Below are 12,747 nucleotides of genomic sequence, written 5' to 3' on the forward strand. Positions count from 1 at the left end.
GTTGGAGGTCACCAGAAACGGCATCTACTTTTGTGCTGCTATTTAGTTTGTCCAAGGCCTTCCCCCTTTTCCCTTTTTTTGCATGCAATGCTCACTAACACCAGATTGCCCAATGGTATGTTACCGTCAGTTATTAATTATGCCACGCTCTAACCAGGATAGCCACTGGTGTGTTACTGTCAGTGATTGATTTCATTGTGCTCTATCCCGGGCTTGCCTACTGATGCCCTATCATTAGTGTTCGATTATAAGACGCTCTACCGAGGGGGTGACTACTTTTGTCTTACCATCAGTGATTGATCACATTACATTCGATTTGGGGCTTGGCTATTGGTGTCTAACCATCAATGATTGAATACATTACACTCTACCATGCGCTAGCCTACTGATGTCCTATCATTAGTGATTGATTATAAGATGTTCTATCCATGGCTTGACTACTTGTGTCTTACCATCAATGATTGATTACATTACATGTTATTTGGGGTTTGGCTATTGGTGTCTAACCATCAATGAATGAATACATTACACTCTATCCCGGGCTAGCCTACTGATGTCCAATCATTAGTGATTGATTATAAGATGTTCTATCCAGGGCTTGACTACTTGTGTCTTATCATCAAAGATTGATCACATTACATTCGATTTGGGGCTTGGCTATTGGTGTCTAACCATCAATGATTGAATACATTACACTCTATCCCGGGCTAGCCTACTGATGTCCAATCATTAGTGATTGATTATAAGATGTTCTATCCAGGGCTTGACTACTTGTGTCTTACCATCAAAGATTGATTACATTACATGTTATTTGGGACTTGGCTATTGGTTTCTTACTATCAATGATTGAATACATTACATTCTACCATGGGCTAGCCTACTGATGTCCTATCATTACTGATTGATTAGATGACACTGTACCCTGCACTTCCCTACTGGAATCCTGCCATCAGTGATTGATTATATTACGCTCTACCCAGGGCTTGCTTACGGGAGTCCTACCATTAGTGATTAATTACATTATGCTCTACCTCACCTCAGGCTACCCTACTTATGTCCTATCATTAGTGATTGATTACATTCCACTCTACCCAATGTTTGGCTTCTAGTGTCTTACCACCAGTGATTGATTTCATTACACTCTAACCTGGGCTTGCCTACTGGTGTCCTATTGTCAGTGATGGATTACACTACATCTACCCATGGCTTGCCTCCCGGTGCCTTACAATCAGTGCCTGATTACATTACTGTCTACCCATGTCTTTGCCGCAGGCATCTTGTAGTCAGTGGTTGATTACATTATGAGCTACCCTGTGCTTGCCTTCCAGTGAATTTCGTCAGTCATTGATTACATTTTTGAAGCTTACATCAATCCTAAAACAGACTCTGACCGCTTGTCATCTACTGCCTAGTGAAAAAAGTCTCTTCATTTGTGAATGGAAGGAGGAAAAGAAGGACCGTTTGGATATCGATGAGGGTCATGGACGGATTGATTTGAGCCTTGCAATGCAGTGACCATATTTAGAAGAAGACGGAAGGATGGAGGAGTTCGAAAGGTCTAAGTAAACCTTTCATTATTGCCCACACAATGATATGATAGGTTATTTATAACGCGCTTAACACTCAGAGGTTTCTAAGTGCGGGCGCGGGATCGAACCTGAGTAGCTCCATGCCGTCTTGCTTCCAAGGCAAGCACGTTGCCTCTGAGCTATCCTCCTGAGACAAACCCACTGGTACTCATTTCATCAGATCTCAGTAGGGTGAAAGACTGAGCATGACCTCCTGGGATTCACTCAGCCACATACAGGGAGCACGCAGATATCTGCAGCTGGCACTTTAAGCTGCTAAAAGGCAAAGCCTCGCAGATTTGCCAGCAAGCGGGCGCGCGACAGCAGCTGATTATCTTCGAATTAGCAGGTTAATTGATGCACCGCTGACACATAGGCCTTTTCTCCTGCAGATGTGTTAATAGAGTCACTCTGCAGAGAGCGCAGAGAGGGCAGCATCGACCCATGGCCATGTTAAAAAAAGAAAGAAAATCTCCTCCGTGCTGCTGACAAAAGGAGAAACAGCTAGCAATAGCTGGGGCCTAGTGACAGGACGAAATGTAGGGTCATAGTGGGGGCCACTGGCGAGAGTGCTGATCATCAACAGAGATCTGGGCGTACCGTGACCCCAACTCATGGTGAAACGAGATAACTATTTTAGGTATGTCTGTGGTAAGTAAGGGAACTCAAAGGTACGGTGCTAACAGTGCAGAAGTTGCCGACCACAAATATCACACCGTTCAACACCAAGAAGACAGACTATCTAATCTCTTGCTGGTAATCTCGATCCCCCTCATCCTAGGCCTAACTTGCTGAGAAGTTCCAACCAAATGTCCACGCACATGCAGCGACTCTGCCTCCCTAATTAGATCTGTAGCTCCCCAAATGAAAAAGGCTGGTGCATGACCTTGAGATTTGGGGGGGTTAAAAGGATGAAGAACTAGAATCAGGATGATTCTTGCTAAATGTAGTGGAAAACTGTGAGTTGAGTTATGTCATGTTATTCTGCTTTGAGTCCGTACCAAATCACCACTGTGGTAGTATCAGAGCACCTGCCCTTTACCATGGAGTCTGGACCACAGGCATCCTGACCTTGGTCTGCTAAGTAATAAAGCTTAAAGTGACCAAAGATTACCCACACTTCTGAACATCCTTGTTCTAGTCAGTACTTGATAAAGCTACTCCTAAGCCTAACTAGCTTGCGCAACATGCCTTACCTTCCAGTCGTAATAGTGCACTTCCCAGTTCCACCTTGTATTGCCGTATAAAGGTAGAGAGTCCGGCTCATTTAGTGGCATTGCAGAGGTGGCGCTGAGACTCCACCCCGCCCCCCTGATGCTCAGGATGCTGCAACTTCAGGTGACTCATCCTTAGATTCCATTTAGATCTTCCTTACTACTCGTCGTCTTGGTGTCCTTATTTAAGCAATGTAACCCGAGCGGCGGGGGCATTACCGACTCAGGTAATGCCCCGGGGCCCATAGGTAAGGCCCCGAGAGGAGTTTCGGGACAGAAAATAAAAACGACCAAGAAAATGGCCACCGCCATGGAAAGGGAAAACGGAGTCCGTTTTCCCTTTCCATGGTGGTGGCCATCGGGAGCGGACATACTAGGAACACTTGTTCCCAGCGCGTCCGCTCCAGAAAAAGGATCAAAAAGAAGGTAAGTGGAGTTGGGAGGGCAGGAGTGGGACGGGGGAAGAAAAAAAACCAAAAACGTACCTGCATCCCCGGCGGGGGACGAGGGAAGCCTCCAGCCGTGTGGAGCTCCGAGTCTCTACACGTCTGGAGGCTTCCCTCGTCCCCCGCCGGGACCCAGGAACAAGAAGGTAAGTTGGGGGCGGGTGGGAGGGAGATAAGGGAATAAAAAAAAAAAGACATACCCGAGTCCCCGGCTAGGGGCGAAGGCAGCCTCTCAGCCGCAGCGCAGGGAGGCTCGGAGCGGGGATGGCCCCGCTTCGAGCCTCCTCATTGGCTGAGGGGCTGCCACGCCCCCCGCCGGGGACAAAGGATGTGGAATCCCGATGGAGGGATTCCTGGCTTGGTAACGACTCGGCGAGAGCCAATCAGAATGGCTCTTTCATTCTGATTGCGCCCTCGCCGGGTACTAATCTCCATTAATAGCCAACAAATTAAAGTGTTGTCAATGGACATTCTTCTCTGCTGATTGGCCCAGAGGTAACAAAGAGAGGTGTAGACCTCTTGAGGTCAGATGTCCTTTCGTCGTGAACCTGAAATGGCTGAATGGGGCTGCCAGAAAGTTAATTTGGTCTATTTGAAACAAGAGAAAAATGTAAACGCAGCACCGCCTTCTTTGGAAGAACTCTGAAGTAAGGAGACTCCGCAATCAAGGAGTTGAACTCTCACTTTTTCTGAGTAAGTAGCATAATAAAACTGGCTTTGGAGAAGGCCACTCACCAGTAGTGACTTGTTGGGGATCTGCTTTCAGTGATGGAAGCAATAAAGGAAAGGAGAGATCCAGTAGGTCATTGGATCTCTTGTCCTAGTTTACCAAGGGTAATAAAAATGATGCTTGGTGAACTGTTCCACTGCCTCCACACTACTGCGGGCATGACAGAAGACCCTGATAGCAGCTCTTGGTGCATGTTAGAGGCTTACTGATAAAACCCACATGAACTCACCATGAACAAAAAGCAATACCTTCAGCCCTTCGCACATTAAGGCATTCCTCTCAGCAGACCAACTTTTCGAATACACTCTAATATCTGTCCTTGAAAGGAAAAGCAGATGGATTGCGTGACCCTTGCACCTCTGCCACCTCTTTAGAAAGCCCTTGATGTTTCAGGCCCGAGCATTCTATCGCCAGACTGTGAAGTGCAGTCGCTGCAGTGACTCCTACATTATTCATCCTATAGTCCTGCCCAACCCTAATAAGATGAGGAGCGAGGGCGAGGAAGTAAGTGGGGCGCGCAGTGGGGCCTCCGCCCCTCACCTTAAAAAGATAAGGAGTGCGGTGCCCGGGCCTCGTCCGTCAGGTGCGGTTCGAGCAAAGAGGAGAGCAGCTTCCATGGAGTGAGGGAGCACCGCACTGAGAGCCACTGGGTGCGGGCGGCATGGCTGTCAATGTGCCTCTGCAATGTTGAGCGGGAGCACCATCCTGAGAGCCTGGCGGTGCTAGCAGAATGGCTGTTAGCATGGCGCTACTGTGATGAGAGGGAGTGCCGCGATGAGAGCCATGCAGCATTGGAAGCACGGGCGCGAGTGTGGCGCTCCCATGATTAGAAGGAGCGCTGTGCTGAAAAACGTCCCAGCAGCTCAGCAGCCCCAGGAACTGGTGAAGCTTCCCTCATTGGCCGATTTCCTGGGCTGTACTGATATTCTGAGCCATACCAGCTCATATGGCCAGCAAATTGGCCAATGGGGGAGTGCCACGTCACTCCCCCAGGATATAATGGTCCTTAATTGTTCCATCCCATACATTGATTGTAGATGTAATGCTGATTTCAGCCCATATCATCTCATATGGTGGTCAGTCAAAATGTTGAAAATAAAAGTCGAATGACAATAATGTGGAAAAATAAATGTGGAAAAAAAAAAGTCGAATTCCCTCTTTTTTAATTATATATTTATTTTGGGGTCCGGGAATAAAAAAAAATGGGTAAAACAAAAAAAAAATAAAAAAGGGGGGCCCATTTCCAATAAAAAACGTCATAAAAATGTTTTTCGACATTTTGACATTCCACTTTTTTGTTTTCGATTTTATCACTATAAACCCATCTCATATCATTTTCCTTGACTATTTCAACACTTAGATTAATTGCATTCCATATTTTGTTCTTTAGCTCTGGCATCCCACAGGTGATCGTTCTTATTCTGGTTGTTGCACTTCAAACCAAGCCCCCCAACTTGTTCACCCCATAAAGCCATTGTTGCATCCCACAGACCGATTGCTAATATATGAAATGTTCATCCCATATACTTCTTTCTACAGCCCATACATTGAATGGTAACCCGCTTACTGTCCGTTGTACACATATTAACATTCCAATTCCCATAGGAGACCATTGAAGCCCTGGCAGTGGAATGGTTAATATACTGACTGTTAGATGTTAGCTGATGCTCCTTCATTGTTTCTTCTTATAGTTTAGTAATTGATAGGTTGATTCCTGCATCCATTATATGCTCCTTGATTATTGCATACACTGGTTTGATTTTTGATTTGGTAACTGTTGCATCCCATATCCTGCTCCTTTGATTACAAAGCTGCTTCCGGGAGGGAATGTTCCCAAAGATCAAAGAGTTCAAGAACGCATCAGACTGCAACAGCAGGTGGGAGAGTTGCTCCCTGGAGGGGTTCCACGCGGAGAAGATTCAATAGCACACAAAGAGTAGATAGCCACTGTGCATGCTATTGATAACACGTATACTACGGAGGTGGACAACACGTTGCTTCTGGCATCGTTCTGTGCTTGTTCAAGGCTGTGTTTTTTAAAATGGGAACACTTCCATTACCAGCATGATTACTGTAAGAAATACAAAAAAATAGGAAAAGATAAACACACGCCTGTCTGGTTAGTTGCCTACGTGAAAAAACAAGAATAAATGGAACTACTCATAAGCACAGACAGTCTTAAACATGAGGCCAGGGGTAGCTTGACCAGAGGCATTGCTAGGGGGTGCCTGAGGGGGCTATAGCCCCAGGTCTTTTGGTTATAGCCCCGAATAGAAGTTAAGCTGCCACAACCAAAAGGCTATAGCTAGCCCCGAGTCCTGACAGTCCCTTCATTAGCGTGGCCCCGGATCTTTCCAGACCTACCAACACCCCTGCCCGTGTGTGGCACTTACACAACTAGTCACAGGATATCACAATCATCAACCTGGAATAGTGCAAACAAGCTAATAAACAGTGTGATGGGTGTACAGCAATGCAAGTTGTTATGATTAACTCAAAATCATCCATCAATCAGTTTTTCCTTTTGTCTCCCTTAGTGGCATAGGATATGTCCAGGTGAGGGCTCATTACTCATTGCACCATATGGAGCTAAACTGCACATCGCTAATGAACCTCAACAAGACTTAAACAAGCCTGGTATTTCACTTTATTTATTTAATTTTTTGTTTGTTTTTATTTGTATCTCTGTTTTATTGTTAGAGGTGTTTCATTAGGTTTTCACGTGGCCTAGCCTTTCGGACTGGGTGGCTCCGTTTGGCAGAAGGTCTGTGATTATCCTGGAACCGGTAGGTAGGGGCATTTTTTTTGTATATTGTCTCTACTAACATCCTTACTGAGCAGATGCATTGTACAGCATTCTTTCTACCAATCCAGTTCCCAAAAGTGAAATGCATCACCCGGGCCCTCCATCAATGCCTAGCTTGTTCCAATCACACAGGACATGATGACAATACTACATCCGCCCCCCGGCCCTCAACACCCAACTTTGCAAATAAATATTGGAAAGCAAATTAATGCATGCTTTCTGTTAGGCAGACAGTTGGGATGAGAGATGCACTTGAGTATGTCTGCTGAGGAGAGTTTCAGACCCTCCAGATAAAATGCAGACTCGCCAATGTCCGATTGTATTTGAACATCCGAGTCATCCTCCAAATCCTAATAGCTGTGAAGTGTTCCTTGGTACCTCCTGAAATGTGATGCTTTCTGTGCGATCTTAGTGTGGGCCTTTGTAGTGGTGAGTATTGCCTCTTCGACTCAGGTTACTTCGGTTACCGAGACCTCTCGGTTACTTCGAGAGGTCTCGGGGCAAATGGTGGCCTAGGGTTTTGGGCATATTGTTGCTCCACTAATACAGCATCACTAACTTTTAGATTTTAATGGCTTAATTAATCTCCATATGCTTTTATTTTTATTGTTTTTCCATGAAAATTATGTTGTTCCTCATTGTGGAGGCAGTTGCCTCTGCAATGAGGTTTATTAAATGTGTGCCTTTGAAAAAAACAGATATTTTTGACAGATACTGTGACAAATCATGTTCCGGGGTACCAGTGGTCCAGTGGTGAATATCGGTTTCTAAACCATCAATCAGCCCCACACCTCTAATCCACCAAAAGGGATCCAAACAGATTGGAATAACAAGCAAATTATAAACCTCCTCATCAAATTTTGGTAACGTGGACGGAACGGTAGGCTTATCTCCAAAAGGTCGTGGATTGTTGGTTAGTTACAACACAGCGAAAATACAATTATTACCCTATGATAAAAGGTACTTTGCAGTCAAGCTTGTATAACACATGTCTTCTTTATTTATCACAATAGACAGTTCAAGCAACAATATAAAATACAAACCACCCTGGAAAAGAATGCAGAGGACAGACAGTTTCAAAGAAGGAAATGGGATACACTCTAAATACTGACAGTAGGGTAGTCGGTGTGGTTAAATGTTTCTTGGATTCAGCACAAAGGAATTAATGGGTCTTAAAATGTCTAAAGTCAGCATCAGGGCTCTTTGTAGGCTTCTGTAACAGAGTTCAAGATGGGAGTCAAATGGCTGCAGGGTGCCCTACATGGTGACTGTGGCTTGACAATGGTCAGAATTGCAGTCAGTTGCTGCTCAAGGAACTCAACTGGCTCAAAAATGTTCTTTAAGGCAGTTGTTAGAAATTGCTCATCGTGGCGCTTCTTCAATTGTGTCGTCCTTTAAGGCAGACGGCCCAAAGCTGAAGAGTGTGTTGCAGGCATCTGCCTTGTACTTTGTTGTAGGTTCAGAGACCTTCTGGCCCTTCCTACCTAGGAAGCTTGCTGCAGAGCCCAGCAGGATGTGCTGTGTGCTGACTGGGTACCAGTTCTTGAGCGGCCGGAGAGTCCTCTGAGGTCTGTATCTCCCTCTGTAATCTGGGCAATGTTAAGGGAGGGATTTTTCTTCCCTCTTTGATAGCCCTGGCCTTCCTTCACTGGCGGAAGATGCAAGGCAGACTGTACCTTCAGCCAGGGTGCAATGAGTTCTTCTTGCTATTCCTTGTGAAGTCGATGATCTGCCAAAAGAGGAGCTCCGTCTTTTTAAGCCAAGTGGGACACAGTGATTGGTGTAGACTAAGCCTTCCTTAATGAAGCAATCATGGGGTCCTTACCAACAATCTCCGGTTTGCATGAGGTCATAACAAACGTGTTTTGCATCAGGAAAGGTAAAGGGGTGAAAACCTGTGATACTAAGTCCCACCCATCTTCCTGTCTGTGGCTGATCAAAGATTCTCTATGGTTAATGGAGCTCTCTGTGGTTCCTGATTAAAGCGGCAGGTCTCCCTTGAAGCTGTGGTGAGATCAGACTCTCTGGCTCCTGCAAACCACATTCTCATGCCTGCTGAATGGTGTCTCCCTACTGGGAAGGTCTATTGTAAACATGCCATCCCAGACATGACAGCTCACTGTCAAGTTGATGATACTGAAGGTGAGGGCTGGCTTCAGGTTGACACAGTTACATATGAAAGCTTGTTTGGGTTTCCTGTCTCCTTTGTTAACCTCTGCAGCCAGGCCCCATGTTGGCCTGTTTGAAGTACACTTCATTATTATGATAATCACTGCCACCAGCTGCAGGGCCCCAACAGGCCAGATCCATGGAGCTTCTGTTAGTTAATCAAGCTGGCCATGGAAGGGGTAAGGTTGGTCTTCCCCCTTTCTGGAGATGTCATAGTGTACTCCTAGCTGTCACATCCAACTAGATATGACATAACGGAATGTGCCTGTAGGCTGTGTCGACCCAGAGTATCTGGGTCTATGCGTTTGTCATTGTGTGTGCATAGGAAAATGTGTGTTGATTAGCCCCACACATGTTCCCGAGGTTGGTCAATCATCATTCCATTCAATACAAAATTTCAAAAAAGCCAATGTGTGCGGATGGTCGAATTCCTCAAAGACACTGATTAGTATTAGAATATGGTGAGTTTCTGGAATCCCTCAGTACTTGACAGATGACTTGCTGTATAGGTTCTGACATGATGTTGGCTACTTCTAGTGTCTTTTTGAGAGGGCCCATAAACCCTTCTGGTAATCTATTGCCTTCGGTCAAGAGTGACATTATTTTCTGGTGTTCAAAACCCATGTAATTAGCAAAAGCTGAGAATGTATTCCCATTGAAAGGTGACCCATTGTCAGACTTCACAACAGACGATATAACATATGCTGGGAATATGTTGTCTAGTGTGGGAATAATAATGCAGCAGGCAATGATGAAGGAATTCTCTGTGCTACCAGATATTGTGAATATTCTTATATCCCAGTAAATACTGACCTGTCAACAGTGGTCAAAAGAAACCCAAATCAGCCTCTTTTCAGACATTTGCCAGAAGCGGGAATATTTGTTTCGGTTTTGAAACATGGGATGTTTATGTGGTCTGACATACACAGCATTACAGCAGTGATTCTTTCACCATTTGGCCTGATATGATATCCCAAACCTTCTGCCTCATAAATATTTCCTGTCAACTGTACCTATTTGAGTGTTTGATGCCACATTTCCTGTAATTCATTGTATTCTGGCCACAGGAATCACTCAACGAGTTCCACGCAGCACACATTCTTCAGTAGATAAGGAGATCTCCTCTTGAATTTGCTTGAATTACTTCAATTCCACATAATAAATCTGAATATTTCTGAGTGAGACATGTTCAGCTTGTCATATTGGCAATACAGGTTTTGGTGCCGCCAAATCTTAACTGACATTAGTCGGTCCAGATGAATGGTTGTCCCTATTTTGTCGGGTATTCGTTGGCTACACTGATCGTGTAATAATCATGCGTGTATTGGGTGAACCCCAGCAAATATTTAAGCAATGACAAATTGCCAAGTGATGGGTTGGATTTCGAAGCAGACACTTTTCAGGACCTTGTTGCATGCCCTGCTCCTAGGAAACCTATCTAATTAGTTTGAGTGTGGGAGAGTTGAATTCACAATAACAAGGATTCAAAGTGAGATGAGCTGCTATAAGAATGGTACATACATTCATTAAGGCATCATCATGTTCCACTTGAGATGATCAAAAAAACAAAACATCAGTGTTGTATGTGCTGGATTATCATCATGTGGTTTGTGTTGGACTTTGTTTGTAGCACGTATCCTGATGTACCAGTAGGCTTCATCCAATTCGATGTGATGATACCCTTAGTGGAGGTATAATTTAGAGAAGATTGTCTCCCTTCACAGCCGATAGATCATGTCGGAGATGCTCAGAGCCAGGTGCCTCTCCATTTAAATTACTGTGTGTGGTTGGCTCATGTCAACACAGATGTAAATGGGCCCCCATAGTGCTTCTCTGACCAAAATTCCTGTTGAATGTTGAATGTGACACTTCGATACTGTTGAGCTACTAACTTAATGGATTTGTTGATGTGCAGGCGTATCTGTCTACCCATCAACTTCCCCAAACCCTGAACTAGTGATGAGGAGCATGATTTGACGTTGTAGCCTGCATTTGAAGGCATGTAAGTAGTTGATAGATCATAAGAATGAGTCCCATTTGTAGGGAAAATGTTGAACTGAGAAGACATCTACAGTAGGTCTCAGCATTGGTCACTAACATATCCAATTTGCTAATGGAACATTTATCGGTTATCTCTGTTTAGAAATGGCCTTTAGAAGGTCGAATCATGGCTGATCCAGAGGGATATATAAGTGTGATGCAAGGGATGAAAGGCGTAGGCTCAGTTACCATCTCATGCTCTTCCTTAGCTGTGAATCAAGATACTGTACACCGGGCCACTATCAATCACAAAAATGTTAGATGCCCTATGACTTTAGCATGGGGCTAGAATCTGAGGAGTTAGATACTTCACCTTGACATTGGGGGTCATTATAAGTTTGGAGGTAGCCATGCCACTATTAGCGCATGGCTACCCCCTTACCGGGTACCGGGTCCGGGTTCCTCGAATGAGGAATTACCGGGCCATTCCGACCTTGGAGGGACCGGTAATTCCTCATTCAAGGAACCCAGACCCGGTACATCCCCATTCCCATTCGAGCCCCCATAGGGCTCAATGGGAATGGGGAGGGTGCTAACAACTGTCCCGTTAATAACGGGCCCATTGTTAGCTCCCCGGTCTGCTCGCAGGACCCGCTAAGGACGCCTGGTTTTGCCAGGCAGCCTTAGCGGGTCCCACGAGCAGAACTCGTAATGTGGCGGTAAGGGGTTGACGGCTCCAGCACCTTTACCGGTGCCGCTAACCCCTTACCACCACACTCATAATGACCCCCATTGTATGGCAAAAACACATCTACTGCACTTGCATGACTCCCATGTGATGGGGATTACAACCTGCATTTCATATTCTTGTCTGCCTGCAATGTATGCATTTAGTTTCTGAATGCCACTATCCATGAGTTTCAGGGATAAGTCCTTCGTTTGTTTTTATTTTACCTCTGTCCTTTGAAGGGACTGAAACTTTGCCCTTCTGTTCAGAGCTGCACAAAGACTGAACATATCCACAATCACATTGTCGTGTGTGGCACGTGGCCAGGAATTCTCCTTTAGGTGGATATTCATACCATGTCCCATAAAGGACGATGAGGTAAAGATCTTCCACGTTAATTTGCACCGACTTTGGCCTGTCCATCGCAACAGCCTGCAGGTCGACGTTGAAAGCTGTTCCTGCCATGGACAGAATCCCTACGATGCAGCAAGGTTTTTTAAAAGCTTTCTGTTAAAATGATTATTCACAACCAGCTGTCACCAGTGACTTCAGTGACTGTTCATGTGAATGTTCGTGGAAAAGGCAGTATTTCATGCAAACCTTTAACCTGGTTACACAACTAATAAGAGTGGTATTAGTGTTTCCTCTGTTGTATGCCAAATAAAGGTGGTTGCATCCAAACTGTGTTGTTGTTTTGAAGATGAATCTGCTTGCATATGAATGGTCATGTAAAGTCTTATGTACAACATAGAACCATGGACATAAGTTTCACCTGATTGTGTGCAGGGTCTTCACCCTCTTTGGGAGGTGATTTATATCGATTACAATCATTTATATTTGACAATTTTGAGAACATTTTTTAAAAAAAATGGTGTAAACATAATATTCTGAAAGTCATTGAATTATCTGATTTTGCATTAATGCTCTTATTCTATAAGCATTTGTATGCTATTATCTATTTCTTATTTTTTCTTATTTTAAATGTTATTGCTGGCTTTAATGTTAGAAACAGCTAGTTCACTGGCCTGATATATTAAGTACTTCAGTAAAATTGAGCTTTAGATGTGAAAATGCAATTGTTGATTTTAGAGTGGTTTGAAGAATTAT

Source organism: Ambystoma mexicanum, chromosome 3q (genome assembly GCF_040938575.1).
Source record: "Ambystoma mexicanum isolate Mex_15411 chromosome 3q, UKY_AmexF1_1, whole genome shotgun sequence".
Classification (NCBI taxonomy): Eukaryota; Metazoa; Chordata; class Amphibia; order Caudata; family Ambystomatidae; genus Ambystoma; species Ambystoma mexicanum.